Raw genomic sequence first — 14,014 nt, 5'->3', positions numbered from 1 at the left:
CGGGAAGTGTCCCGACTATTGTCACTCCGGGGTTGCCGAATCATCACACATAGTAGGTGACTATAACTTGCAAGATAGGATCAAGAACACAAATATGTTCATGAAAGCATAAAGGGTTCAGATCTGAAATCATGGCACTCAGGCCCTAGTAATAAGTATTAAGCATAGCAAAGTCATAGCAACATCAATCTTAGAACATAGTGGATACTAGGGATCAAACCCTAACAAAACTAACTCGATTACATGGTAAATCTCATCCAACCCATCACCGTCCAGCAAGCCTACGATGGGATTACTCGCACACGGTGGTGAGCATCATGAAATTGGTAATGGAGGATGGTTGATAATAATGACGACGGTGGATTCCCCTCTCCGGAGCCCCGAACGGACTCCAGATCTGCCTTCCCGAGGAAGAACATGGCTTGGCGGCGGCTCCGTATCATAAAACGCGATGAATCCTTCTCTCTGATTTTTCCCTCCCCGAACGTGAATATATGGAGTTGGAGTTGAGGTCGGTGGAGGTCCAGGGGGCCCACAAGGATGGAGGGCGCGCCCTCCACCCTTGTGGACAGGTTGTCGACCCCATTCGGTTGATTCTTTCACCAATATTTTTTATTTATTCCAAAACTGATCTCCTGAAGTTTCAGGTCATTTCGAGAACTTTTATTTCTGCACAAAAATAACGCCATGGCAATTCTGCTGAAAACAACGTGAGTCCGGGTTAGTTCCATTCAAATCATGCAAATTAGAGTCCAAAACAAGGACAAAAGAGTTTGGAAAAGTAGATACGATGGAGACATATCAGGCACAGTATAGCAGGTTTCCTCTTTTGTGCTAAAGAGGCAAGCATAGGCGCGGAGCCCCGAGGAATCAGCCAAAGGTTTCCATTTCCGTGTTACAAGACCAAGACCGCCATAACGGCAGGACGGAGGTCATCACCGAGCCCACGACGACGTCATGACTAGGAGCTTTGCAGGCGAAGATCACCTTTCATCAGGATAAGATGTACTACTTGTCTCCCTTCAAACTTGGCCGTTGAGGGATCCCTTCCCACCTTCATTTTGGAGGAAGAGGACCAAGGCCACTATAATGGTAGCTAGGCCACCACTATAGAGGGGGATGGATCAATCAAGCTATCGGAACCCTCACCAGCTCACACCAACACAAGGACAGTCCTCCTGAGGCTGTTCTTCCTCTATACCAGTTCATCCTCAGCCCACAGCAAGGCAAATCCACCACAAAGCAGGATTAGGGTTTTACACTGCAAGGTGGCCTGAACTTGGGTAAACAACTGTGTATCTTTCCCTTCACGTTCATCAAGCTAGGATGTAAGAGTGACGAGCGAGTAGGCTAGAGGGCTTGAGTTCTTCACACACGCCCCAGAGTTCGAACCTTTTCTTGGGTATGCGGAGCCCTGAACCCGATAGTAACCTTCTCTCTTCTATAAAGCTAAGGTCCACATTTTGCGTACTCTTGAAATCAAAAAAATCCTCCACTACTTCCACATGTAGGCTCATTATATGCTTCTACTAGTAGAATGCCCGTCCATTCCTACTGGCCATCCATATATTTTTGTCGGCGACATATATGTCAATAATGCATGTTAAATTTTTCATAGAAATGATAGCTTGTAATGATTGAAAAGTAATTGAAATCCACTTCACTTGCGATCTAAGTTGATAAAGAAAATCTAATGGAACGATGTGTAGAGCTAATTATTTTTCACAAACTAAGATCCACTTGATGCAGTTAACATATTTACGTATAATGTGAGGAATATTATCTTTAGTTTTATTTGCATGGTACAATGTGGGACGCAAGATGATTTTACTGGGCTTTATATTGTAGGCTAACCATAGATAATTTGCTTGCTATTTTTTATTTAAAAATAACTTGTTAGGCTATGTGACATTGATGTCATCGCACAGAAGCTGCTCCTTTCTTCCTTTTTGACGGGAAAAAGCAGATGGGCACGCTCTGGTGCCTTGTAGGCCCCTCGTGTGCCTTCCCGACTCCGTTTTCTTCGGGAATACTTGTTTTGCAAGATGAAAATTATTTATATATACTCTCGGATGTTTTGACCCTTGTATTGCAGAATCTCCTTTGTCTTTGTTTTGTGCTATTTTTCTGACAAATCTGAACTCCCATGGCTCCCCGAAGGCTCCGCACCAAGCACTGGATCGTGCAACCTTCGCCGGGCAAACGCCCCTACAACAAAGTATATTATGAGTGATCGTCGGGAGAGGAGTATATCGACATGGAGGACAAAGCTAAAGAGGCCACATGAGGTCAGACTCAGGAGGGAGATCAAGCCATGCCTATGAAAGAGACTACGGAGAAGGGAGATATTCTGCAACCCCTTTATGATTATCTCTTTCCATCTGAAATTGATACCTTAAAGGTCTTTGAAACAATTTGCACTCAGAATACATCTCTCACTCATGAAGTTATTCTGCTGCAGGAGCAAAATTGTGCTCTCCAGAATATCCATAGAAATCTGGAGGACCTATTGAAGCTGAAGTACAAGCTCACTACCCCGTCATCACCATCACTACCGAAGAAAGAAACTTGAGTACACAGGTATGGGCAGCACCCTAGGCTTGTGCAAAGCTTGGGGGAGGCGCTCCGGTATCGTATCACCATCACTTTTATTATGTTTACCTATCTTAGTTCGATCCTTAGCTATTTCGTCATTTAGAAGAATAAAAGTTTAGTTTGATCTATGTTCGAGTGCTAGTTTCGTGATCTATCTACCTATGTAATCGAGCTGAGAGTTATATAATAAAGAGTAGTTTGAGTCTTGCTTCTTTACTTTTATGTTTCAATCTTAACAATGAAAATAATAAAAAGATCATATGCTAAACCCATGGAAAGTAATGACATTACATAAGAAAAGTATAAGTGATAAATTTGTTGGTAGTTAACAAACATAGTATTGTTCAATGATGCAATTCATGAAAGATTAGTAAGGGAAGAGAAGATTCACATATAAATATACTATTTTGGACATCTTTTATGATTGTGAGCCCCTATTAAATATTCTATGTCAGATTGTTCACGTCCAACAAGGTAGACAACGTAATGAGTTATTTTCGCTTATATTCACACAGAAGTTACATTGTCATGGATCCTCCAACATGTGGTTATTGCTCAATATCTTTACTAGCCAAAAATCCGCACCAAGTAGAGATACTACTTGTGTATCCAAAACCCTTGAACAAAGTTTCATGCCATGAGATTCCACTATATCTACCTATGGATTAAATAAGATCCTTCAAGTAAGTTGTCATCGGTGCATAAAGCAATAAAAATTGCTCCTGAATATGTATGACCTTTTATTGTAAGGGAAAATAATTTTTGTATGATCTTGTGATGGTAAAGAAATAAAAGCGACGAACTACATAATAAAGGTTGCTATCACAAGGGGCAATATAAAGTGAAGTTTATTTACATTAAGAGCTTCCACATCCATAAATAAAAAGTGCATGACAACCTCTACTTGTGAAGGGCCTATTTTTTACCTTTATGTATTTACTTTTCATGCAAGAGTCAATAGCGTTCTGCTCTATTCCTTTTTCATTTTTCTCTTTGCAAGCATCATGTGGTGGGGAAAGATCTATGCATATATATCCAGTTGGATATGATTAATCATGAGTTATTATTATTGACATTACCCTTGAGGTAAATGAGTTGGGAGGCATAACTATAAGCCCCTATCTTTCTATGTGTCCGACTGAAACTTTTGCTCTATATATGTCGTGAGTGTCAGCAATCATAGAAGGCTAAATGATAGTTGAGTATGTGGACTTGCTAAACAAAAGCTCTTACATGAGACCCTTCCTAAAAATATGATGAATTGTAATTGCCTTATTGACTAAGATCATAGTTTGTTAGTTTTCAAGAAAGTTTATGCCTTATACTTCGTATTGTGATGAATTGTTACTTGATCATGAGAAGTATATGATAAGATATATTGCTGCTGTGATAATGATCATGATGATACTATGTCCGTATTTTGTTTTTATTAACACCTCTCTCTCTAAACATGTGGTTATGATTATCGATTCCGGCTTTCGCTTGAGGACAAGCGAGGTCTAAGCTTGGGGGAGTTGGTACGTCCATTTTACATCATGTTTTCCTATTGTTATTTATAATGTTTTTGATCAATATGATACTTTGTAGTGCAATTCTAATGCCTTTTCTCTCTTAATTTGCAAGATTTACATGAAGAGGGAAATTGCTGGCTGCTGGAATACTGGACCTGAAAAAGTTATATCAGAGATACCTATTTTGGACAACTCCAAATGAGCTGAAATTTCATAGAGAATTATTTTGGAATGTATAAAAAATACTGGAGAAAAGGAATACCAGAGGGGACCTACTAGGTGCCCACAAGGCACTTGGGCGCGACCACCCCCTGGGTGCGCCAAAGTGGCTTGTGGGCCCCCTGGCTGGCCTCCGAGGCCCATCTTCTCCTATATGGTGCCATTTGCTCTAGAAAAAAAATTAGGAGAGGACTTTCGGGATGAAGCACCGCCGTCTATAGGCGGAACTTGGGAAGGAGCACTTTTTCTCTCCGGCGGAGCGATTCCGCCGGGATGCTTCCCTCTGGGTGGGAGAAATCAAAGCCATCGACATCACCAACAACCCTCTCATCATGGGAGGACCAATATTCATCAACATCTTCACCAACACCATCTCATATCAAACCCTAATTCATCTCTTGTATTCAATCTTTGTCTCAAAACCTTAGATTGGTACCTGCGGGTTGCTAGTAGTATTTATTACATCTTGTAGTTGATGCTAGTAGGTTTATTTGGCAGAAGATTATATTTTCAGATCCTTGATGCTATTTAACACCCCTATGATTTTGAACATGAATATGATTCGTGAGTAGTTACTTTTGTTCTTGAGGACATGGGAGAAGTCTTGTCATAAGTAATCATGTGAATTTGGTATTCGTTCGATATTTTGATGATATGTATGTTGTGATTCCATTAGTGGTGTTATGTGAACGTTGACTACATGACACTTCACCATCTTTGGGCCTAAGGGAAGGCATTGTGGAGTAGTAATTAGATGATGAGTTGCTAGAGTGACACAAGATTAAACTCTAGTTTATGTGCTATTCCGTAAAGGGCTGATTTGGATCCATATGTTTCATGATATGGTTAGATTTATCTTAATTCTTCTTTCACAGTTGCGGTTGCTTGTGAGAGGGGTTAATCATAAGTAGGAGGCTTGTTCAAGTAAGAACAACACCCAAGCACTAGTCCACCCACATATCAAATTGTCAACGTAGCGAACGTGAGTCAAACAAACATGATGAAAGTGACTAGATGAAATTCCCATGTATCCTCAAGAACACTTTGCTTACTATAAGAGACCATTCCAGCCTGTCCTTTGCTACAAAAAGGATTGGGCTACCTTGTTGCACCTTTGTTACAATTGCCACTCGTTGCTCGTTTCAAATTACCTTGCTATCAAACTATCTGTTATCATTAATTTCAGTGCCTGCACACAATACCTTGCTGAAAACTTGTCATTTCCTTTTGCTCCTCGTTGGGTTCGACACTCTTACCTACCAAAAGGACTATGATTGATCCCCTATACTTGTGGGTCATCAATCAGTATTATCCTCCAGTGTCACTTCCATGATATAATTTTTTTTGTTCGGGACAAATGTCATGGGTGTGTCTTTTTTTCTTATAGTGATAAAGGGTTGTTGGAACCCAAAAGTTTAATGCTACAGTTAGATGTCACCTTAGTTATTATTCCTGTATTTGCAGCTGATTGCATATACGATGTAATCATATGTATGTTGGCCAAGTAAGAATAGTACTTTACCATAGGTTCACCACACAACAATTATCAAGACAATGGACGTTAACTCAATGATATTAGATGAAATTAACTTGGTGAAATTCTCATGTGTCCTTGATACGTCTCCAACGTAGCTATAATTTTTGATTGTTCCATGCTATTAAAGTATCATTATTGGATGTTTTATATTCATTTACTACCAACATTATATCATTTTTTGGGACTAACCAATTGACATAATGCCTAGTGCCACTTGCTTTATATCAAACAAAGTCCAAATGCACCGAAACTTTTCGGAGGATTTTTTCTTCCTAGAAGACACCCAGGAAGCCCAAGATGTGCACCAGAGGGGCCCTGTAGGGCCCACTAGGCACCAGGGCGCACCAGGGTCCCCAGGCATGCCTTGGTGGGTAGTGGGGCCCACAGGCACCCCCTCCACCGCCTCTCAGCTCTATAAATACTCTAATATTCCTGAAACCCTAGGGGAGTCGTCTAAACACAATTCCAGCTGCCGCAAGTTCTAGAATCACGAGATCCCATCTAGAGGCCTTCTCTGGCACTCTGCCGGAGGGGTCAACAGTCACGGAGGGGGGTTTCATCATCACTCTCGCCCCTCCGATGATGCGTCAGTAGTTCACCGTAGACCTACGGGCCCGTAGGCAGTAGCTAGATGGCTTCTTCTCTCTTTTTGATCTTCAATACATTGTTCTCCTCGATGTTCTTGGAGATCTATTTGATGTAATGACTTTTTGCGGTGTGTTTGCTGGGATCCGATGAATTGTGAGTTTATGATCAGTTCTATCCATGAATATTATTTGAGACTTTGTTGAACTCTCTTATACATGATTATTATAGCCTCGTATTTCTTCTCCAAAACTTTGGTTTGGTTTGGCCAACTAGATTGATTTTTCTTGCCATGGGAAGATGTACTTTGTGATGGGTTTGATCTTCCGGTGCTCAATCTCAGTGATAGAAGGAGACATGACACACGTGTATCGTTTCCATTAAGGATACAAAGGTGGGGTCTATTCCTACATGAATAGATCTTGTCTACATCATGTCATCGTTCTTATTCCATTACTCCGTTTTTCCATGAACTTAATACACTAGATGCATGCTAGATAGCGGTCGATGTGTGGAGTAATAGTAGTAGATGTAGCCAGGAGTTGGTCTACTAATCTTGGACGTGATGCCTATATACATGGTCATTGTGTTGGATATTGTCATGATTATTCGCTTTTCTATCAATTTCCCAACAGTAATTTGTTTACCCATCATATGCTATTCTCTCGAGAGAAGCCTCTAGTGAAAACAGCCCCCGGGTCTATTTCTTATAATATTATTTTTAGATCTATTATTCCAAAAATCCAAAAGTACCTTCCTGCACTTTTTCTTTATTTATTTTATTTTGTATTTTTGTTACATCTATTTATCCAATTTCATACAATTTAATCTATCTCATTACCGAGGAGGGATTGACAACCCCTCTTACGCGTTGGGTAGCAAGTTTTTGTGGTTCGTGTGTTGGTGCTGTTTACATAGAGTTTCTTGGTTCTCCTACTAGATTGATAACCTTGGTTTCATACCTGAGGCAAATACTTACCGTTGTTGTGCTGCATCATCCTCTCTTCTTCGGGGAATTACCAACACAGATACAAGCAATCAGGAAGAATTTCTGGCGCCATTGCCTGGGAGACATCATCAACATCTATCAGGTTCCCACACACAAACTCTCATCTCCTTGCAATTACTTTATTTGCCATCTTCCTCTTGTTTTCATCTCCCCCACTTATAAAACATTTTTGCAAAAATACAAAAATATTTTCCGTTTGCTTCTTTGCTTGTGTTGCCATGTGTCTTCTATTTGCTTGCATCTTTGCTTCCTAAAAATTTATTGATATGGATCCTCATCCACTTTATAATCTTTTCAAAAGATCCAATTATGATGAACCAATTGCTAGTGAGTTGAATGCATTAGATTATCTTTATGAAGTTTTTCTTGAAAATCATGAATCTGAAAATTGTGATGAATTGTTAGAACAAGATATTTATAAAGTGATTCATGATAGCTCATTGAATAACAAGTGAAAGAATACGTGGTGCCCCCATGTGTGGTTTTGGTAATTGATGACATTTTCTATGGACTAATGGTTGCATTGAGTTATATTTGAAGGATTTGTCCATAGGCATTTCTTGAAGTCCATGTGTTGGTTTGAAGGAGTTTATGGGTTGACCAAGGTGCTATTAAGGAATTATCCAAAGATTGGTTATGTGAGTGTTGAGCTTATTGCAAGAATAAGATTGTGTGATCATTCATGTTTACCTTCAAGACATCATCCAAATGAAGAGAGTTGGAAAGAGTCAAGGTTGATCAAGACTAAGTACAGAGAGTGATTCAGGTTGATCAACACACAAAGCATAGAAGATGTACCGAGAGGGATCAAGTGATCTAATGGTATGTTTCCATGGGTTTGCATCAAGAGGAAGATCTCATACAACCCATGGAGGATGACATCAATCATCATCAAGATTGCGTGTGCAAGTTCAAGTGGAGCATCATGAAGAGAGCATCCTTGAAGCTTGCCATCCATTGTGGTGACAATGCACTTGTGTAGATGTGCCGAAGAGTTGCTTACCCATAGTGGAGTATGGGGAGCAATAAACTAGTCTTCATCGAGCCAACGCAACAAGAAAGGTGGTCCAACTTGAGGAAGTCAAGATCGTCATCATCTAGCTCAAGTAGACTATGTGCAAGGCAAAGGTTTTCCATTGATAGATTTTCTATTTTACCGGTCTGATGGTGGTAGTTGGGAGACTGGGTTGTAGGATCAATTCCTGTACTATCAAGGGGGGCTCTCTAGTGAGTAGCTTGATCGTATCGTTCGTCGAGAGCTCAAACCATTGCATCCTTGCATCATATTTATTGGTTCTTGTTTTGTTCTTTGCCTTGTAAGATTTGGAGCTTATGATCCACTTCATGACAAGCTCGAGTTCATCGAAAACCAATTTCATATGCATCTTCTTTTGTGTTTTCGGTGTTGGTGTTTTTACCTGTCTTATTTGAGAAAGGGTTCTCACCATTTTATTTTGGGTATTTTCTCAATTGATATTTCTTGATATTTCTATCAATATTGTGTTTGCTCTTGTCTTTAGCTTTCCAACAAACTTGATTTCGTCGAATTCGGAGCTCGTATGCGGAAGTTATGGTTGTTTTGTTCTTACCTATTTTTCATAGACCGGTTGTACCGCTTCTTACACCGGTTGTACCGGTTGACAGGTACTACCAGTGTTTGGGGCTGTTGTACCGCTCCAGAGTTGGTCCGATGGTTGTACCCGTGAGGTACCGCCCTACCACCGGATTAGTTTCTGTTTTGGAGCGGTTCTTGGGCAGTTATTGGCCGGTTTTACTGGTTAGCTTGTGTTTAACCGGTACTACCGGTGCCACGGGCGGTTGTACCACTTAGTGCTTTTCCAACATGTAGGTTTTGTCTCTGCTTTGACCGGTTGTACCTGTTCTTTCACCAGTTGTACCGGTCCTACTGTTTTCTGCACATAACGGGCAGATTCGTGGGGACCTAGAAAGGGGGATCTTCTTCCCTATTGGACCCCATCTCTTCAGCTTGTATTCTTCCCCCATTGTTGACCTTCTTCAAGATTGCTATATCTCAATCCCTCCAATGATTCTTGCTAGTTCTTGAGGGAAAAGAGAGAATAGATCTAGATCTACATTTCCACCAATCACTTTCTCCTCTATGTGAGGGGAACCCATTGGATCTAGATCTTGGAGTTCTTCATGTTCTCTTCTTCGTTCTTCCTCTCATTTTCCTCCCTAGCATTAGTTGCTTTGGTGGGATCTGGGAGAGAAGTACTTGGGCACTCCGTGTGCCCTTGCTATTGCATTTGGTGCATCGGTTTGAGTTCTCCATGGTGATATATACTTGGAAGTTACAAGTTGAGAAGCTTGTCACTCTTGGGTGCTTGGTACCCTTGAGCTTGTTCCTCTTGGGTGCTTGGGCGCCCTAGACGGCCGATGGTGTTCGGAGCTCAATCATTGTAGTGTAAAGCTCCGGGCTAGCGTAGGGGTCTCCAATTAGGATGTGGAGATCACCCCAAGCAATTTCACGGGTACCGGTGACCCCCCCTAAGGGTTGCCAAAGTGTACGGGTACGGTGACCGCCCCCAAGGGTTGCCATTTGTACGGGTTCGGTGACCACCCTCAAGGGTCCCTTAGTGGAATCACGACATCTTGCATTGTGCGAGGGCGTGATACGGTGTCCCTAGTGGCTTCTTGGGGAGCATTGTGCCTCAACACCGCTCCAAACGGAGATTAGCATCTGCAAGGGTGTGAACTTTGGGATACACCATCGTCTTGGCGTGCCTCGGTTATCTCTTACCTGAGCCCTTTACTTATGCACTTTACTTTGTGATAGCCATATTGTTTCTTGTCATATATCTTGTTGTCACCTAGTAGTTTATCTTGCTTAGCATAAGTTGTCGGTGGACATAGGTGAGCCTAGTCGTTTTAGGTTTTGTGCTTGACAAATTAAACGCTAGTTTTATTCCGCACTTGTTCAAGCCTAAACTGTAATTATTTTAAAGCACCTATTTACCCCCCTTCTAGGCGACATCCATAATCTTTCAATTGGTATCAGAGCCTCGTCTCTCTTTATTAGGCTTGACCGCCTAGAGAGTAAAGATGTAAACTAGGGGTTTAGGATTCTGCGACACTCTTAGTTTTGATGGCACAAAGTTTGATGTTTGGGTATTTCGCGTGCTTAATCTCTTTAGGGTCATGGATCCAAATTTAGAGCGAATTGTAGATATGGGTTTTTCTCCTCCAAAGGATCCCAAAAGATTATCTTTTGAGGATGAGAAAAACTCTTATCTCAATGTTCAAGCTTCTAATGTGCTTTTTGATGCTTTGATCAATGTAGTTATATTTCAACTCATGCCATTCCGGGATGCTCGCGAGTTGTGGACAAAGCTTCAAGACAAATATGGTGTGTCCAAGATTTTTGGGGATGATTGTTCTCCCTCCACCTCTAGCCGTGTTGCCTTCTCAACTTCTTCTACTTCACCTACATGTGGATTGCCACAAGGTAATGCTATGGTGAGTATTGTTGATCATTGCAATGATGATATTGTGCTTGTTCTTGACGATCCTTCAGCACTATCTTATTGCAGTGGTCCTTCTTTGGACTTTAACACTTTGACACTTTAAATGTATCACATGCTTGTGTTGGTAGTCCTTGCATATCATGTAGAAATTGCTTGACTAAATCTCATGATGATATGCTTACTATGTCTTGTTGCCATGATAAAAATGCATCTATTTCCTCGAATTGTTGTGCTAACAATGTAGAGGAAACACAACACCCCATGGAACAAGATGTGGTCTTGAATGGTGCTTCAAGGGATCTCACCTCATCATCTATTGCATTTTGCCTTATGGCTAAGGCTTCAAAGGTATCTCCCGCTTTGAATCCCAATATATTTTGTGATGATATTCATGATGATAAGAATGATGATGATGTTGATAATGATGAAGACAATGATAATGTTGCCTCCTTAAAAATTAAGGGGGAAATGGTTTTTAAAGCTCTTCAAAAAAATAAAATTGCTCATTCCAACTTCATGGAAATCATGTCCATTGCCGTTGAGGGCAAGAAATACATTGAGGAGTTGGAATCTCATCTCGAGTAGCATGAGGTCACCATTGATAAAATGGAAGGTCATGAGAATGATTATGCTAATGAAATCGTGGACCTCTCTCAAGCTCTTGAACTTGAACAAACCACCAAGGAATCTCTCGAGGAGACCTTTGCTCTAGAATTATCTAGAGTGAAGGAATCTCATTATAGAGCTCTTGAGGTGGCCAATGATTTTGAAACTAAAAATTAGAAGCTTGAAGTTGCACATGCCATACTCCTTGAGGATTTTGAGCACCTCGAAAATGGCTCAAGAGTCATTAAGAGTGAGCTCATCAAACTCATCTAGTCTCATGCTCAACTTAAAGCTTATTATTCAAAAGAGCTTGCCAAATTTGCTTCTCTTCGTGTTGTTAATGAAGATGCTTGTGCTACTAACTCTATTTCTTGTGAAGCATCCATATTAAAGGAGGATGTTGAGCTAAGGGCTCAACTTGAGTTGCTTTAGCAATTATGGGAAATTGGAAGAAAGTCATGAAAAGCTTTCTAGCTCTCATGATGATCTTCTTGTATCCCATAATGTGCTAAAAATAGATCATGAGGCTATGATTGCTAAGGTAACATCTAGTGAGCCTCATGTGGACATTAGCACTACTTTTAGTCAAAATGCTATATTGCCTTGTGCTAGTCCTCGTAATTCATCCATGCAAAACATTGGTACATCTTGTGATGAATTGCTTTCCTTGCATGTTGCTCTTACGATGAAGCTTATACTTCCTCTAGTACTTGTGTTGACAGTAACCATGTATAGGAAATCAAAGAGCTCAAGGCCCAAGTCACTTCCTTGAATAAAGACTTGGAAAAGAGTCATGAAGGGAAGTCCACACTCAACAATATCTTGAGTGTGCAAAATTCCCCCAATGACAAAGGTGGACTTGTATTTAACTCCAATAAGAAGAAAGTCCAAGATGAACAAGAAGAAGGTCCAAAAACAAGTCAAGAATTTGGCCAAGATTATTTGCTTCAAGTGCAAAATTGAAGGGCATCATGTTAGATCTTGCCCATTGAAGAAAAAGGCCATTAGTGACAAGCAACAAGGGAAGCGGCCACAAGTTCATTCTCATGCTCAACCTCAAGTTGAAGAAATGCCTCTTCCCAAGAAGACTCAAGCTAATGCTTCTCATGTTAAGAAATCACGTGAGAAGAAAGTGAAGTGTTGACGTTGCAACCTATGTTGTGAGAAAGGTCATGTCGCTTCTTCATACACGAATGGTACCTTATCCAACCCTATTCTAATTGATGATGTCTATTCTCTTGGGAAGGATAAGGTTGGCAATGTGTTTGCCAAATTTGTTGGTACTAAAACTGTTGTCAAGAAAACAACCATCTAGGTAGCCAAGCTTATTGTGACTAACCTCTTAGGACCCAACTTGGTAGGGGACCAACAAGCTCAAACTTGACCAATAGGTGTTGTTGGAGGGCACTTGGAGTCTTGGCTACATTATGAAGAATTAAGGGGACTTCATCATTCTTATTGTCTCAAGCCAAGTCAATTGGGTTATCAAGTTTCTATCTTATATCCAATGTGCCTCCTTGCGGTAACATGTACTTAAATTGTTTACATTGAAAGTTACTTGCCCCTTTCATGTTTTGGTTTTGTTCCTTGCATGTGTTTGTATAAGTTGTGTCTCCAATTTGCTTATATTGAGTAATCAAGTATGTGTATGTTTGTTTGCACATCATGTACGTGTGTGTCATGCGTTGAGCCTTTGTGCATCTTATTTGTATCTTAGTTGGCTCTTGTGAGAGATTAATGGAAAATCCCATTTTGGGGAAGTGATGTGCTTTATGCACCTCACAATCCTATAAATGTGCATGAGGAATACCATCTAGTATTGATATTACAAGATTATCTAGCCGTTATGTGGTATGTCATCTCATGAGAAATTCAAATTCTAAATAGTCCATTAATTATCTCTTGTTGGATCATTTTATTTGCCTCTTGTTTATCTTTAATTGGTAGCCTAGAAAATGTGTACATTTGAGATATTGTCACCTAGAGTTGATAATGTAAATTATCTTGTTCCTAGGTGACATGTTAGATCTACAAGTTGCAATTTGCTTGTGTTTGGTGTGAAGATGATGTTGGATATCCTTGCTATCTACCACCGGGAATTATTTCCATATAATTCTTGTCTTTTGACAATTTGTACTCACCTATGTGGTAGAAAGTATTGATCATCTTCACATTGGCTTTTGCTTCTTCTTGCCTTATCTCTTGCCAAGGTTTGTGTCATCTCCCGTTGTCTTCCATACGACTTGTGGATCTTGTCTAGTGTTCTCTAGATATAGTGAAAGTGGTGATCCCACCTTGTGCATTTTGTATTCAAATGTAAATTCTCTATAATGCACTACTCTAGGAGGAGCTATCCTATTTTCTATAAAACACTCATCTTATGATCCTTACCAAGTGTGTGTTGGTGGAAGGCAAGCCGTTTCTTTTTGGTACTTTGTGCCATCATGAAACTTTGTAGAGGGATTGG

The sequence above is a fragment of the Triticum dicoccoides genome, chromosome 3B, assembly GCF_002162155.2.
Source record: "Triticum dicoccoides isolate Atlit2015 ecotype Zavitan chromosome 3B, WEW_v2.0, whole genome shotgun sequence".
Classification (NCBI taxonomy): domain Eukaryota; kingdom Viridiplantae; phylum Streptophyta; class Magnoliopsida; order Poales; family Poaceae; genus Triticum; species Triticum dicoccoides.
This window is presented reverse-complemented; position numbering follows the sequence as displayed.